Raw genomic sequence first — 18,245 nt, 5'->3', positions numbered from 1 at the left:
GTGGGGGTGGGATTGGTGAGTCTAAAAGTAGACATAGACACCGCTCATCATATGCTTTTGTCTTTGGGATATCTGTTTGTTTTGTTTTGTTTTGTTTTCTTTTGTTTTGAGATGGCGGTGGTTTCTCTATGGTGTAGCCTCAGCTGTCCTGGAACTCGCTGTGTTTTCCCAGGCAAACTGGCTGCCCTACATACAAATCACTGGGATACACCTGGCTCGGCAGCAGAGAGAGAGAGAGAGAGAGAGAGAGAGAGAGAGAGAGAGAGAGGGGGGGGGGGGGCGGGGGGCGGGGCAGAGGGAGGGGCTGGGATTAAAGGCGTGCACTATCGCTGCCTGGCAACGCCATTCATATGTTAATGAAAGACCTATCGATTTCCTCCCAAGGGAACGAATGGAGAGACCTTCCTTTATGCAAATGCATCATCTTGGGTGGGGGTGGGGGTAGAACTTTGTAGGGAGCAAGCAGAGGCTTGCTTAGCTTAAGGGCTCTCCTGAAGTGTCCAAAAGAGAAGCTACTGACATCTCAGTCTTCTCCAAGGATGACGAAGGTACCCTTCTGATTTCTCGGGCTCCTCTCTGCATCTGAATTGTAGGCCATCAGGTGTGTCTAGTAGTACATACATCTCTACTAAAGTGCCCTGCCCTGCTCTTGGTGGGTGTCCTTAGGGAGGGCTCCTGGTGTTGGGGATTTTGCCCCCGACTCCCACCCCCACTGCACCAAAGAATTATTTTCTTTAAAGAGCCTAGGCTACCGTCATAGGAGTTTTTGTCCTCTACAAGATTTCACAAAGGGAAATGTCGAGAAACATTAGGTAGGTACTTACGTAGGAAGGAAGGAATGAAACTTTAAAAAATGTGCTGGACAAGTGTGGTCTGTCTGCAATGTTGTCAGGTTGTAACCTTGTCAAATGGCAACGGTCACCAAACGGTGGTCCATGCCACATCCCTTCCTCTTGAACCATATGCCCTCTTTCACTGTATACTCAATAATGTAAACAAATAAAGAAAGAAAGAAAAGATTCCAGTGGTTTATTGACTTTTAATTTCATTGGATCTAGCTACTTCCTCCCTCAATTCCCCAGCCACTTATTGCTGCTCGCTTGCACATGTGGTGTGTGTGTGTGTGTGTGTGTGTGTGTGTGTGTGTGTGTGTGTGTGTTGGTGGTGGTGGTGGGGGGGGGGGGGGGGGGGGGCAAAGTGTACTACATTTATCTGCCTGTCTGCCTATTAGTCTTGTGAACCAAGTGCGAATGTCAGGTGCACCCAGAGGACATGAGGAGGGTGTTGAACTGGAAGAGAGAGCAGCCAGTGATCTTTCTTAACTTGACATCTGTCTGAGGCACGTCTCCAATTGCAAGTTTTCAGTTTTGGACAGGATTTCAGTGGGAATATTTGACAAATCACAGTCTGTGAGGTACCTGTATTCACAAGCTCCCCCACCACACACACCCCAACCCACCCCACACCCAACACACACACACACACACACACACACACACACACACACACACACACCAACCTCCACAGTTTTCCTGCCTGTCAAATAACTGAAAACAAAACAAAATAAAATAAAATAAAAAACAAAATTATAAGATAAATTGGGGAAAAAAAAAAAAAAAAAAAAAACCCTCACAGAAAAAGGACTGTGCTCACCCAGACTCCTGCCAGCTCGACAATCATGCATTTCTCCAAAATTAGGTTTGATTTGCTTTGATTTATTAATTGCCAGACTTTGTGGGCAGAGCAGAGGGGCTCATCTCGGTGCTGAAAATTTTCACTCGTGTTTACTTATCTGACTGTAAATTCCCACTAATTATATCTTTCATCCAAAATAACTACTTGTGATTCTTCTTGTTTCTTTGTTTTCCTGCCTTCCTTAAACTGTGTAGGCTGGAAAAGAACTCAGGAGTGGCAGGATCATGACCCAAAGGTTCAGGCAGGACTCACTCATTCAAACAAAAGAGAATATTAAGAACAACAAAAGGAGACAGACCATCCCAGGTGCCTGGTATCAATACAGGGTTCACTGGGATACAGAGTATTAAACTGGTGCTGCCATTTGGGTTTATCTTCCTTGAGGTTACACATGGTTGGTTGCTTCCATCCTTGCTGGGCCAGCCACACCCTTACAGAAGAATTTAGAACTGTGACCTAGAAAGTGTCTGGAGCATACTGGAGCATAATTTATGCCCCCCCCCCACACATTCTCTCTCTCTCTCTCTCTCTCTCTCTCTCTCTCTCTCTCACACACACACACACACACACACAAACCCTGTCTCCAATCAAGAAGGAAGTAGTGGAGGAGGAGGAGGAGGAGGAGGAGGAGGAGGAGGATTTGGAATAAAACAAAGAAACAAGGGAAGATTGTGGTGTCTGATTTATAAGGGAGAGTTTTGGTGGGATAAATAGGAAAGCCTCATCCTCACTTTGCCTGCTCTGCCTTCACAGTCTCCTCCTTCCTCCTGCTGCCCATACAGCCCTCTTCCTCTTCCCAAGGTTCAGCACGCCATTAGACAAATTGGGCACTGCCTGAAGATTCTCAAGTGTGTGTGTGTGGGGGGGGGGGGGGCCGCTGGCCCTTGTTGAAAAACACAGACAAGTGTATGGCCCAGGCTCAGGCCCAGTCATGGGAACCGAGGGGTTAGTATGACCATGCAATCATGGGAGTACACCAAACCTATCTGTCTGCCCTTGCAGACCATCCGTTCCCATCTAGCGCAGGAGAGGATCAAGCAAGAGAAGCAGCAAGGACCCCAAACTCTCTCTGAGGACCCAGAAGACTTGGTTGGGCAAGTTTAGAGAGCCTGCCTATGGGAGTGTGCTCGGGTATTCAGCGACAGAGCTCTGGTTTCCTCTGCTCATCACTATGCCTGCAGATACTTGGGGTTCTTGAGCTCCTGAGCATACCTCTGCCTGCCTGCCTGCCTGCCTGCCTGCCCGCCTGGCTGGCTGGCTGTGAACCATGCCCTTCAAGAGTGCCTGTTACCTTCCGAAGTCAGGAGAAATTCGAGGGGGTGGGGGTGGAAGTCTTCTGAAATTAGTTAGGGATGGGATGGCTGTCAGCTTCTTGTGGGTGGTGGACCGTGAACACCCAAAAGACGAGAGACAAGACACATAGGAGTAAACAGAAACAGGCTATATTCCATGTTAGCATTGCAGAGGAGCCTCCTATTTAACACGGGGAAACAAAAACAAATCCTTTCAATCAAAAACACCTGTCCTCTGCGAGGGGGAAGGGGAGGGAAAACAAGGAGGTCCCAAAGAGCGACATACATAGATCCTCCACCCAACACTCACCACACACACACACACACACACACACCTGAGAAGTGGAAAGGGACAAGATCTCAGTAAATTGTGAGCACGGGGGGGGGGGAGTTGATGGGGGGTGGGAGCCGGGTGTACATGAGGGAGGGATCCAGAAGTTCGACTTGGTGGAAGAACAGAGTCATTATGGGATGAAGGAGAAATCTGACAATACGGAAATCTCCCAGGGATCCACAAGCATGAACCCCCCTCCCCCAATTGAGAGTCTAAGTGACAGTGGAGAGACTACCAAAAATACCCTTTTCCCAAGAAGGAGATTGATGACTAGGGGAAACGGGTGTTTATCCCTAGTACACGAACGAATGGGAGGGCATTGGGAGCCCATTCCCTAGGCAGGGATACTCTCTCAGCCTAGATAGGCTTGGGGTTGGGGGGAAGAAGTGATGTTGGTGGGTTTGGTGGTGGTGGTGGTGTAGACTGTTGGGATAAATAAAGCCTAGGTCCTCCCTCAAATGATGTGTTGGGTTTTGATGATTCCCACCCCCCCCCTCCATCACCCCCAACCCCGTGGGATCCCTGCACCAACATCTCTAGCCTTTTCCTTTCCTAATTTTTGAACGGTGGCATTTCCACTTGATTTGTGTTTCATTTATTTATTTATAATTTTTTTCTTTTTTATTTGTGCTCTTAGTCCCTCCTATCCTTCCTTCCTTCCTTCCTTCCTTCCTTCCTTTTTTTTTTTTTTTTTTTTTTTTTTTTTGGTAAAAGGAGGGCAATCAGAGCTACAAATTTCCTCAAACCACTGAGTTTTCTTCCTGTGTGCTAGGGTTTGGTTTTGTAGTGTTTTCATTTTCTGGAGGGAATCTCTCTCTATCGATTTTTTTTTTCCTTTTTTTCTTTTTCTTTCTTTCTTTCTTTCTTTTTTTTTTTTTTTTTTTCCGGTGCCTTGCACAAATGCAGTGATGGATTAATGAATGAGCTGTTGGATATCCAGTACCATGGGGCCTTGATGTCCATATCTGTCCTATGAGGGCATCTGGCAGGAGTGTGTGTGTGTGTGTGTGTGTGTGTGTGTGTGTGTGTGTGTGTGTGTGTGTGCCCCATGATCCAGTGCCTACACTTTTTTTTTCTGATAAATATACCTGGGGTTACAGAAGTTAGAGTAAGCCAATTGTGATAGTCCAGGACTTTAATCTCTGCAGAGGCAGCTGGATCTCTGTGTTCCGATTTGGGATGGCACACAGAAAGAAATCCCGGACAGTAACTTTTTCCTACACATTGAGAAACACTGTCTCAACTAAACTATAAATGACACCTTTTTTTTTTTTTTTTTTTTTTTTTTTTTTGAAACACGGAGATTACTTCTTTCCCTCCTAATTCAGATACCCAGCACTGCTGCACTGCTGCCTGTTTTGTTTTGTTTTGTTTTTGCTTGTTTGTTTGCTTGCTTGCTTGTTTGATTGATTTCAAGTTAATTACAGTATGTTCATGACTTCCCTGTAATTTTTGTTGTTATTGTTGTTGTTTAATTTTGTTTTTATTTTTTGAGAGGCAGGGAAGGTCTGTCTGAATCATCCTGGCTGTCCTAGAGCTAGTTACAATGATCAGGCTGACCTAGAACTCAGGGGAATCAGCCTGCCTCTCCTGGGATTAAAAACATATATCACCACCTGCCAGATAACTTAACATCTCTCTCTCTCTCTCTCTCTCTCTCTCTCTCTCTCTCTCTCTCTCTCTCCCTCCCTCCCTCCCTCTCTCTCCTCTGCTCCCTTCTGCCTGGTGAACCTGCCCCTCCACTTTCTCTTTCTCAAACACACACTATTTGTTGTTTGTTATTTTAGCCCTGCCAGCCTATCTTGGAAACATAACTTGCTTAGAACAGGCTGGCCTGCAACTCACTTGTGTGTGCCTGGGGTTAAAGGTTAAGTGTCAGCAGGCCCAGGCCCAGAACCTGGCATTCTCTTGGATGAAAATCCATACTTGTTGAACTGTGGACAGACAGATGGAGGAATGGGACTCAGGCACGCACGCACGCACGCACGCACGCACGCACGCACGCACGCACGCACGCACTCCAGGCTAGGGGAAGCACTGTAGTGAGGAAGGTCCTGACAATAAGGATGGGAATGAGTGACTATTAAACTGTTGTATTCTACCAAACTGTTCAAAATAAATAAAACGATCCATTTAATGTTTTTCCTTCTGTTTGCTTGTAGACCGGTCTGGCCTCGATCTCAGAGAACTCAGGTCCAGGAGATGGACACGATCTGAGGTTCGTGAAATGTGCTGCCTGCCTGCCTGCCTGCCTGCCTGCCTGCAGCATTTTATGGAGAAGAGATGACACACCTTTTAGTCTGTACAGTTCCACATAGCTTGGGAGCTAGCTGGGGTGTGGCTTTGAGAGCTGGAGTTGAGGAATCTATGGTGGACCTTCACAAGAGGCACCAGTCAGTCATATGTTAATGGAAGGCGGCAGGTTCCTCCCAAGGGAATGAATGGAGGCCATTATCCAAATGCCTGACCTCCTTGTGAACAGGACTACACTTAATTTCTTGCCCTTCCTCTGTGGGTCTGCCTGTTCCCCTTATCCCTCCCCCAAAAGGGAAGGTTCTGACGTCTTCGCCTTACTCTTCCCAGGGCGCTTCTTAAGTTCAGGTTTTAGGAGAGAAGGACAGACAGAGAAGCAGCACATCCCCTGTAGAGGTACACGTCCCAGCAGGGGATGGATGTAAGGAGTAGGTGAGACAAGGACATAAGCCAGGCCGCGGTAGTCATCAGGAAAATCTTGCTGCCTCATTGACTAGCAGGCCAGCCAGAGAGCATTTTTACTGATACAAAAAATTTACTGAGTGGGGACATGTGGATTTTGTTCCAAAAACATAGATCGTGACTTTTGTTTGTTTGTTTGCTTGTTTGTTTAATCACCCACCACACACACACACACACACACACACACACACACACACACTCACACACACACACACACACACACACACACACACACAGGTATTTAACACTTTCTGTTATTCCTTAATAAACTGGAACACAACAGAGTTATCGTTTCAAAGTCATTTCATTTTCCTTCAAGTTTTGACGTCGTTGATCAACAGTTTTCCTTCATAACTGCGTTTACTCATCAACCTCATAACCACAGTTTTAAGAATCTAGAAGCATATAATGGCCTGTTGTCAGTCCGGTAGCTTTGGTGGGTACAAGGAGGACACTAGATCAGAACAATCGATCTTCAAGCCGTCCGGAGCGTACTACCATGTCCCAAGCTGTGTATTATTGGTAAACTGTTAATGGTCAGGGTGTCTGAGAAATCTCCTCGGGACAATTCTGCTGCTGCTGCTGCTGCTGCTGCTGCTGCTGCTGCTGCTATTCAGATTCTGGCATAATACAACGTTCGCATTTTATATCCTTATAGAATACTTTTTATCCTCATCTTTCTACATCATTTCTTGCCCATCAGTATAAGTCTCTGTGTAGGTAGGACAGAGGTCATTTCAGCTGATCTAATTTTATTTCTGTGAGAAGAAAAGAGGCATGTGATCTGAACTGTGGATGACGCCTCTAGCTCACTGGATCTTTTTAACCACTTATGAATTTCTGTTTGTCTTGAGTATCTTGAGATTCCTCACCTGGGACAGAATTGCACACTAGCTAGCTAGCTGAGAGTGTTTGGATATGCAGAAAAGGAAATCTTACAGTCACAAAGTTGGGCTGTGTTGTTATTTTATTTGTTTATCTGTCTATCTATTTATTTACTTGTTATCTGTCTGTCTGTCTGTCTGTCTGTCTGTCTGTCTGTCTGTCTATCTAACTACCTACCTACCTATCTATTCCCAGACAAGGCTTCTCTGTGGCTTTGGTGACTGTCCTGGAAGTAGCTCTTGTAGACCTGGCTGGCTGGTCTGGTCTTGAACTCACCGAGATCCACCTGCCTCTGCCTCCCAAGTGCTGAGACTTAAGGCATGCTTCACCTCCGCCCCGCCCGGCTCAGTGTCTACTCTTTAGTTGAAACTTTCAAAGGAAAGCGATCGTGTACTCCTTCAGAGGTTTGGTTCAATAAAGCATTGGGAAATGGCACCATCCTTGCTTTAATGTTTACTTTCTATGAAATCTAAAACAAACAAAGCAGATCTGATGGACGGGGTTCTTATTGACATCATTTACAGATGTCCCAATAGAATTGTCTGCCCTCCTTCCTTCTCTGGCTTTAAAACAGGAGTCTAATGTCTCTGTGAATATTTACCATTAAGTCATGCAAAGGTTTGCTGCTTGAGGCCTGCCTGCCTGCCTGCCTGCCTGCCTGCCTGCCTGCAGCCCTCAACCTCTCTGACTGATCTTGGGACACCCTTCCAGCAATAGAATTATCTCACATAACGATTTAGACCAGGCGGGCTGGTGTCGAACTCACAGAGATCTGCCTGCCTCGGATTCCCTAGTGCTGAGATTAAAGGCGTGTGCCACCACCACCACCACCACCACCACCCAGCTAGTTTTTTTGTTTTGTTTTTTTTTTTGTTTTGTTTTGTTTTTTTTTGTTTTGTTTTTTTTTTTTTTTTTTTTTTTTTTTTGTTGTTGTTGTTGTTTTGTTTTGTTTTTGAGACAGGGTTTCTCTGTATCTTTGGAGCCTGTCCTGGAGTTCACTCAGGAGAGCAGGCTGGCCTCAAACTCACAGAGACTCTGCCTCCCTAGTGAACACTGAGATGAAAGGCGTGTGTGTGTGTGTGGGGGGGGGGGGGGGTGGGGTGGGGTGGTGGGGTGGTGGTGGTGGTGGGGGGTTGGGGGAGTGAGGGAGGGTGGGTGTGGTGGGGATGACTTTTTTTTCTCCCCTTTTCTTCTATCTTCTGTGTTTTTTTTATCTTCCTTCCTTCCTTCCTTTTTTTTTTTTTTTTTTTTTTTCCCTACATTGTATTCTGATGCCCACAACTCCTTCCACTCACCCAGCCATACCACCATGGGTGGGTTATCAACTGGAGATTACTTTCGGGTTAGGGACTGCAGGCTTCTATACATTGCCCCTCTCAGCAATGTTGCTCGTGTCTGTGCAGACAGGTCCTACTTTTTGGTTCATTTTGTTGGCACACACTTTACTGCTCACCTGGAGGGAGGCAGCTGGCTTGTCTTTGAAGGTAGTACTGTGCAAAACTTCCTTCATTAAGGGAAGCTGAATCCAAACTACACGGAAGGGACAATGTATTTTATGTCATTAGGATTGCATTTTTTTTTTATTTTTATTTTTTAAATTTTGGTTTGTTTTTGTTGTTTGTTTGTTTTCTTTCTTTAGCCTTTAGCGAAAGCTGAGTAATTCCACCGGTAAGATAGTTCAACATAAAATAGGTCAATTCAAGGGCTCTGGTTTCCTCTGTTCACCATACCACCCAGCAGAGATTTGGGTTCTTAGGCTCCTGGGTCCAACACCCCTCCCACCCCACCCCCCCCCCCCACCCCACTCCCCGTGGGATGGTGCCACACACACACACACACACACACACACACACAGATGTATATGTATATGCATATATATATATATACATATATATATATCTTCTTTCATTTTCTTTCTTTTTTTTTTTTTTTTTTTTTCTTTCTTCCCTCTTACCTACCTACTCCAGAGCAGAAGTTAACCCTGTATGGTATTTTTGTTTTCATGTAGGAGTGTAATATGCTGTCTCAAACAGGAGAGTATCCTCATGATTCTGTGTTTTAGGATATTGAAAAGTATGTTACATGCTTACTCCATCTTGGCAGGCAGATCTCTGTGAGCTTGAGGCCAGTCTGGTCTACAGAGCTAGTTCCAAAGCAATACAGAGAAACCCTGTCTCAGTATAGAATACTACTACTAATACTAATACTAATACTAATACTAGTACTAGTAATAGTAATAAATGAGAGAGAGAGAGAGAGAGAGAGAGAGAGAGAGAGAGAGAGAGAGAGAAATTAAAGACAGACAGCTATAAATCTTTAAACATTTCTGGAGTCACAGACATAAAAGGAAGCTGGGTGTGATAGAGCATAGTGTCTGGCCAACAGCAAACACAAAAGTGCAAACAAGCAGTAAAATGCCTTTGAAAGGAGACTTAACTGGCACAGAACTGCTATGGCCACCTCCCTCCCTCCCTCCCTCCCTCCCTCCCTCCCTCCCTCCCTCCCTCTCATGGAGTCTCACATCCCTTAAGTGTACCAGTACCTAGCTGCTGGTCCTTTCTCCCTGATGCTCTCCTCTTCCTCTTCCTCTCCCTCCTCCTCCTCCTCCTCCTCCTCCTCCTCCTCCTCCTCGTCCTCCTCCTCCTCCTCCTCCTCCTCCTCCTCCTCCTCCTCCTCCTTCTCCTTCCCTTACTTCTTGTTTTTATTTTTTCAACACATGTTTTCTGTGTGTAGCTAGCCCTTGTAGACCAGGCTGATCATTGAGTCAGAGACCCCCTCTCCCCCCCCTCCATTGCCTCCAGGGTGCAGACATTAAAGGCTTGTGCCAAAACTCCCTGCTCAAGACTGCTCTTTCCCTACTGTTGCTTTTTGTTTCTCTGTGTAGCCTCGGCTGTCCTGGAACTCGCTCTGTAGTCCAGGCTGGCCTTCTAGTCATAGAGATCCCCAGTGCTGGGAATAAAGGTGTGAGCTATAACCCACCAGTCAGTCTACCTGATTTTTTAAATTTCTACCGCAGGTATCCTTTCTGTAGCCTTTTATTTTTATGTATTTATGTACGTATTTATTTATTTTTTCTTTTTAAATCTAGGTTAACTCAATTTTGTGTGTGTGTGTGTGTGTGTGTGTGTGTGTGTGATTTCTGGTTTGTTTGAGACACGATTTCTCTATGTAGTGCTGGAGTGAGTCCTGGCTGTTTTAAATGTCAAATACTTACTGACAGCGGTACTGGTTTTTACTTTTTGTCCCTAAATTAAAAAAAAATATGTAAGTAAGTAATTAAGAAAATAAATAAATAAATATAAATAAATAAAGAAAACTTCAGGTGTTGGGTCAAGAAAGCTGAGCTAGTCTAGCAGTGTGTACATACACAGAACAAAGCAAATTTTTGGGATTTGGGGCAGCATGAGAAGAAACTGGTACACCCATTACAAAGTGAGCTAGTCTCTCTCTCTCTTTCTTTATTCCTCCCTCCCTCCCACCTTTCTTTTTTTAAATAAATAAAGTAAAAAGGGACATGAATGGCATGGGGTGTCTTTTTGGTCTTTTCCTGCAGTATGAAAGATAGAGGTGCCCACTCTCTCATTAATACACTTGGGTGAAGGCACACACACACACACACACACACACACACACACACACACACACACATACTCGTGCGTGGGTGTGGACACAGGGAAGAAAGACATTGAAGTATTGGACCCAGAGAGGTAGAATTTCTAGATTTTCCAGAAACCACATGGTGGGATCTAATGAACTCTTCTGGTGAAAAGGCCTAAGTGCTTATAGAGCACTCATTCGTAAAGTAAATGGAAGGTTTTTTTTTTTTTTTTTTTTTTTTGTTTTGTTTTGTTGTTTTTGCTTTTTAATTTTTACTTTGTAATAATTATTTGGTTTTTCAAAAGACAGGTTTTTTTCTGTAGCTTTGTTTTGTTTGTTTGTGTTTTTTTTTTTTTTGGGGGGGGGGGGAGGGGACAGGGTTTCTGTGTGTAACCTGCTTATCTCGTCCGGCAACTAGCTCTGTAGTTCAATGTCACCATTACCATTCCTTGACCTAACTAGAGGCAGAAAAACAGTGAAAGTGAAGGGTGAGACCCAGGCTCCACCCAAATTACTTAGATATGCTTATTGCTCACCATTCTGCTTACTGTTGTTGGAGGTGGGGAAGCTTTCATCGCTGATTTGAATTTAGTAATTTCAAGTTTCTGAGGTCTTTCATTCTTTCTTTCTTTCTTTTTTTTTTTTTTTTTTTTTTTTTTTTTGCTTAGGCCATGCACCAGTTGAGACAAAGACTGAGGCTTTCTTCCTAAGCAGCCTGGTGAAAGGGGGAGGGGGCGTGTAACTTTGCTAAACCGGAGGATCCAAGAAGCCAACCGAGGAGAGTGGGGGGGAGGGGACAGGGCACAAGACAACTCTTTCTTTCTTTCTTCCTTTCTTTCTTTCTTTTTTGGCGGCGGCGGCGGCGGCGAGGGGGGAGGGGGTTGGTGATTGTTTTCCTTTTTTTTTTTTCCTCGCTTTCACACAACTCCTTCTAGATCCATCTCCACCCACCCAGCCAAACACACGTGGCTGTGGCCTGCCCTTAGGCTGTGGTTTGTAGACTCAGTAAGACTCTTGTTGGAGAAAAAAAAATAACATTTCCTTCTAAAGAGGTTATCAACTGGAGATAACTTCTGGGTTAGGGTTATTGACTAGAAGCGTCTGTGTATTGAACCTCTCAGCACTGGTACCTCATCTTGCTTAGATCTGTGCAGGAAGGCCCTACCTAGTTTTTGGTTTGTTTGTTTGTCTTAACCTGGCACAGGACTGACTGACTGACTGACTGACTGACTGACTGACTGACTGACTGACAGAGGGAGTCAGCTGGCTTGTCTTTGAAGACAGTACTGTGTATAATTTTCTTCATAAAGAAAAGTTGAATCCAAACTACACAGGACGGACAATGTAGCAAATTAGGATTGCATGATTTTTGTTTGTTTGTTTGTTTTGGTTTTGTGTTTTTGTGGTTTGTCTTGCTTTGTTGGTTTGTTTTCTTTCCTTGGCCTTTTGGGCCCATCCTGTAATGTTAGCAAGATTTGGGTAAAGTAAAAAATTGGAAAGTTTCAAGGGGTTTAGCTCTCATTTACAGAACAGCTGTAATTGAAGAATTGTATTATAATTGGGGCTCCCATCCTCTTCCTAACCCCCTCCTCTCTCTCTCTCTCTCTCTCTCTCTCTCTCTCTCACACACACACACACACACACACACACACACACACACACACACACCCCCCTAACCCTAACCCTGAATAGATAAAATAAAAGGGACATGAATGGCACAGGGCTTCCATGACTAGAACCACAGGCACACAGGGTTTGGATGCCACCTGCCCACACTCCATGCTGCAGTATCATACAGGTGCCCACTCTCCCACCAGTGCCCACACAAGCACATGGGCACAGGAAAATGATTAAAGAATCAGACCCAAAGAAGTGGGATTTCTCAATTTTCCAGAAGCCACATGGTGGGATGCAGTGCCTTCTTCTGGTGAAAAGTCATACTTGCAGTTAGAGCACTCACTCGTTCATAAAATAAATACATGAGTTTGTTGTTGTTGTTTTTTTGTTTGTTTGTTTGTTTTTGTTTTTCCTTGCTTGTCGTTGTTGTGGTTGTTGTTTCATACTTTCTATCTTTTAATAATTATTTTTTTCTTCAAAAGACAGGGCTTTCTCTCAAAAATATTTTTCTGTTTTTCTTTTCTTTCTTTTTTTTTTCTTTTTCTTTTTCTTTTTTCTTTCTTTCTTTCTTTCTTTTTTTTTTGTTTGTTTGTTTGTTCATTTGTAACCTCTTTAGCTTGTCCTGGAACTAGTTCAGTAGACCAGGTTATACTGGAACTCAATGAGATGAGCCTGCTTCTGCGCCCCCACCTCTCCCCCCTCCCCACAGTGAGCACTGAGATGGAAGGCATGTGGACACCATGGGCTGGTTTCATTTTTTTTGTTCTTTCTATCATTTTTTTTTTTTTTTTGTTTTTAATTTCCTACATTGTATTCTGACCACAGTTTCCCTTCCCACAACTCCTTCCACCCTCCCAGCCATACCACCCTAGGTGGGGCCTGCCCCTTAGCTGTGGTTTATATACTCAGTAAGACTCTTGTTGGGGAAAAAAAACAAAAAAACAAAAAAAAAAACAAAAAACAAAAAACAAAAACAAAAACAAATATATATATATAAATATATATATATATATATATAATGTGTCACATTAGGATTGCATGAGTTTTTGTTTGTTTGTTTTCCTTTGTTTGTGTTATTGCCTTTGAACCCATCCTGTACTTTGAGCAAGAACTAGGTAATTGCACAGGTAAGATAAAAGCTAAAAATAGGGAAATTCAAAGGGTTACAGCTGTCATTTATAGATCACCTCGATTTGAAGACTTGTCTTACAATTGAGTCTCTCTCTCTCTCTCTCTCTCTCTCTCTCTCTCTCTCTCTTCTCTTACTTCTTCCTTCATTCTTTCCTTTTCCTGGTATTGTTATAAACAGTAAACTGCTTTGGGGTGTAAGCTTAAGTAATCTCTAGGTCAAGCAGAGTGGAGTGAGTAGGAAGGACCCACCAACCTAACCTATCTCAAATACTAGCCTAAACAATAAAAATGGATATCAGTTGATCTTACCTTAAGGTTTCCAAAATCCCCACTAAATATATACTGTTTTCATATGTTATAGTCTAAAACAAGTACTTGTGATTTTTCTTTTTACTTAAAGGGTTAGTGCTTACTCTCTAAGTTTGAGTCCCTAGCATGTAGGGTTAGTAAGCACTGAGGGGAAAAGAGAGAGAGAGAGAGAGAGAGAGAGAGAGAGAGAGAGAGAAGATGTTAAGAATTCAGAGGGTGATGGATCCCATTGGGTCATTTCCTTTGTGTGTGAACTCCAAAAAAATAGAACATCAAGAAATAAATAAATTGAGATGGGTTTGAGGTGGTGGATGCACTGAGTTCCAGGACAGGTTCCAAATCTACCGAGAAAGCCTGTCTCTGAAAAGGAAACCAATTCTGTGTTTTAGGTTCTGGCCCTTTAGAGGCTAGGAAACAGAACAAAGAGGATCTAGAAAAGTATGTCACCACATGCTTACTTCCTTCTTGGTGAGGTCACTGGCCAACACGCACGCATGCCCGCTCGCCCAGAAACACATGATTAAGAGCTCTGCACATCATTTCAGCATGCCAGACTCCAGAGCACCACATCTGGATTAGAGCAGACACAACCTCTTAACGTTGCCTAGGGAGGGGCCACCTCCCACACATAAAAAAATAAAATAAAATAAAATAAAATGTCTCTTGTGATTTCATTATTTATTTACAGGGCTATGCAAGAGAGACCTGTAAAAATTTGCTTGCTCAGTCATGCACTCAACACATCACTGTTTTTTTTTAACCCCAGGAATGTTTAGCATAAAAATAGTGTAGGTGCTGAGCTATGAGCGTGCACCCACACACACACCCACACCCACACACACACACACACACACAGAGAGAGAGAGAGAGAGAGAGAGAGAGAGAGAGAGAGACAGACGCCGTGCACACACACGCACATGCATGAAGAGAAGAGAAACGTACGGGTTTACATTTCATTTTTTTTCTTTTCATGTAAGAGTGTGATGTGCTGTCTCAGTCATGAGAACCTCATCACAATTCTGTGTTTTAGGTTCTGGCCCTTTAGAGGCTAGGAAACAGAACAAGAGGATCTTGAAAAGTATGTCACATGCTTACTTCCATCTTGGTGAGGTCACTGGACAGCAGGCAGGCACGCACGCCCAGAAACACATGAATAAGAGTTGAAATTAAATTTAATGTAGAATAAAGTAAGTGACAGAAAGCCAGGGCTGGGCGTTGATGGCACATGCCTGTAATCCCAGCACTTGGGAGGCCGAGGCAGGTGGATCTCTCTGAGTTTGAGGCCATCCTGGTCTACAGCACTAGTTCCAGGACACGCTCCAAAGCAATAATGAAAAGCCCTGTCTCAGAATAAATGATAATAATAATAAATAAATAAAATAATGGAAAAAGAAATTAAAAGCAGACAGAGAAAGAACAACAAAACAACAAAACGCTCCGGAGTCATGGAAATAAAAGGAAGCTGGGTGTGATAATGCATATAGTCTGACCGACAGCAAACACAAAAGTGCAAACAAGCGGTAAAATGTCTTTAAAAGGAGACTAGCTTAACTGAATTTTTTTTTTTTTTTTTTTTTCTGGTTTGTTTGAGACAAGATTTCTGTATGTAGTGCTGGAGTGAGTCCTGGCTGTCTTTCATGTCAAATACTTACTTACAGCGGTACTGTTTTTTTTTTTTTTTTGTCCCTAAACAAAGAACAAATACATAAAGTCAAACATGAAAAAAGAACTATAGGGATCATCAAGAGATGGGAAAAACTGTGGCACTGCTGTTGTCAGTAAGAAAAGCAGGGCATAGAGGGAATGACACCATGAAATAGGATTCAAGCAGAGAGTTTGTATTTTTTTAGTTCCTTACTCATGGAGAAGTAGCATAACTTCTTCTGAAACCAAGGAAAGTGCTTGGCAGAGCAAATAATAGCCTGGGGGGTAGTCTTAGGTGTTTTCTATCAGGCTTTGAGCTATTGAGAACCAAATAGAGCTCATCATTTGAAACAAGGAAGATGCTTTGGAGAGAATGCAATTGTCTGGGTCCAGGTCCTGTGTGGAGGGGTTGCTTAAGATCCTGAGAACACAACTCTTCCCACCACCTGGAGCTATAATTATTGGTCCCATTGCCACTGTGGGCATTCTCAGTAAAGTTCTTGGGATTCCCTGTGTTCCCCTTGTACTGCACTGTTTTAGTAGCCTTCTCCAGAGTTTTTCACATTGAATGGTAACTCCTGCTACAAGTCCCTGTTTCCTTTCACTTCTCAATGGAAGTAGTATACATGACCCTATTCCTCATAAGAATCTTATTTAGAGTAATCATAGCTTCATCAAAACCTCCCTGTGCAAGCTTTCATCTGTTCTTTCTCCAGCCTTCCCTATCTTTCTCATCTTCTGGCACCTCTACCTCAGGACCTGTCAGTAAAATGTGACCTTCTGTTTCTTTCATATTACTCATGTACTATTATGAAATAATTATGCTACTATCTTTTTTGTTGAAGTCTTGCCTTACTGACCCAACTTGCAGTTTCCTCTCACAATTTATATTCCTGAAGTTATAAACTGGAGACTGACTTTGGGGGGGGGGAGACCATAAAGATGGCAACATATGTGGAATGGGAAATCTCTTGCCTGAGCCATGTGGTGGAGGTGGTCCAAATCTTTAATCCCAGCACTCGGCTGTGAGTTCAAGTGCCGCATGGACTACAGAGATATTACTAGGACAACAAAGGCCATTGCACAGGGAAACGCTGTCTCAAAAAAAAAAAAAACTAACAAAAAAACAATAACAATAATATCTCTTGTAGGCGCTCTCCTCTTTGAGCGTTAGGTGGAAATGAACACAAACTATCATTTCAGAGATTTTTCTTTAATTATCAATTAAGTCAGTTAAGTTATTTCTCATTATAAAGGCAAATTCTAGAACAATTGCAATTCCAGCATTGTAGATAAAGTTTTTGTGGATAGTGTCTCTCATGGTGACATAGATGGTTTTGATTGCATTTTGTTGCTTTCTAGGGCAATATCCTTCTGTCCTCTTGATTACCCCTTCTTAAACTAAGTGACTGTGTTACCTCATTGGGTTTTTTTGGACCAAGTCTCTTAAACACCTTACTTGTGGATACCAGTTATTTTTCCAGAGATATTTAATAAACAGAAGTCTTTAATTTTTAAGACACTTCATTAAATTTAAGTATAATTCTCTGATCCATAGCAGGAGATTGGCCCCATTTGTATAGAGAGCTCTAGACAGTGGGGTGTCTGTGTTTGGAACAAATATCAGTAGTTGGAGGGTCAGAAGCAGAACACATTAAGCATCCTTTTGAGTTTATTTTTGTCAGACCCTGTTTATTTAAGTTCTGTACACATGGAATCATGGTAAATGTGTAACATTGCTCAAGATCTCAGTTTACCTTGATGAGTTTCCCTTAATCTTTTAACAAAATGTTGACTGTATTTACCTCTGTTTGTTCTTTTATTTATTTCTGTTTCCACTTTGTTCTTTCCCAAATATTGAGCACATCTCGTTCACTACATGTTCGTTGTAGGGATATAAGTAATGCTGTTTTAACATGTGCTCTATTTATTTCATAATTCTCTTGAGATTCTTACTGTTTTCCATTTGTGTAAATCTTTGGAATCAGATATCCTGTTATAAGGTGTTGGGAATTTCCTTTGCATTCTATTCTATGCATTTGTTTCAAATTTATCATACAATATAAGCATACTAATGCTCCAAGTTCCAAGTTCTCAATTTTTTTTTTTTTTTTTTTTTTTTTTTTTTTTACTTTTCTGTTCATGTACTTTCTTTTATGCTTGCTTTCAACCTGGGAAGCATGTTTACTGTTTTGCCTAGTAAGTACTATGAGTCTTGCCATGTGACTGAGCTCATACTCTATTTTGGAAAGACCTTAGTTCACATCCCAACACCCAAATATCTAGGCTCAAAACAATCTCCACTCCAGATGCAGTGTATGTGAAATCCTCTACTATGGTATATAAAAAGAACACATGGGAAACCTCTCTCACACAGAATCTGAATATGCCACAAATTAGGAATAACCTTGTTATCAAAATCTGTGTTACTGAAATAACAATGAGAGCAAAACCCGTCACTTTGAGTGCATGATTCTAAAATACCTGTTTTCCTTTAAAATTATTGTTTTCATTTTACATACCAACCTCAATTTCCCTGATTCCCCATTTTCTTCCCCTAACTCTCCAACATCCCATCTCTGTTTCAATAATCAGAGGGATGATGCCCTCTTTCAGGAGTCAACAAAATCTTCCATACAAAGCTGAGGAAGGACCAAGCCACTCTGTCATTTATCAAGAGTGAGTAAGGTATCCCACTATAAGTTGTGGGATCCAAAAACAGGTCAAACAACTGGGATGAGTCCTAGTTTCTTGACCAGGAGCCCCCTAACAGATCAAGTCACCTTAGTTTCAACCACATTCAAAGGGTCTAGTTTGTTGACATGAAGGTCCCACAGCTGTCAGTCCATACTCTATGAGTTCCCACTGGTAATAGCAGATGTGGTTTGGCTTTGATGTTGTGGGCTTCATGTGTTAGAGGAAGCACATTATTGTAGGATCAGGCATGAGGTTTCTTATTCTCAGAATGCTGCCAAGTTTGTCAGACAACTCCCTATTGCCTCTGAATCATACTATAAATTCTCTAT

The sequence above is a fragment of the Phodopus roborovskii genome, unplaced genomic scaffold (assembly GCF_943737965.1).
Source record: "Phodopus roborovskii unplaced genomic scaffold, PHOROB, whole genome shotgun sequence".
Classification (NCBI taxonomy): Eukaryota; Metazoa; Chordata; class Mammalia; order Rodentia; family Cricetidae; genus Phodopus; species Phodopus roborovskii.
Note: the sequence above shows the minus strand (reverse complement) of the source record.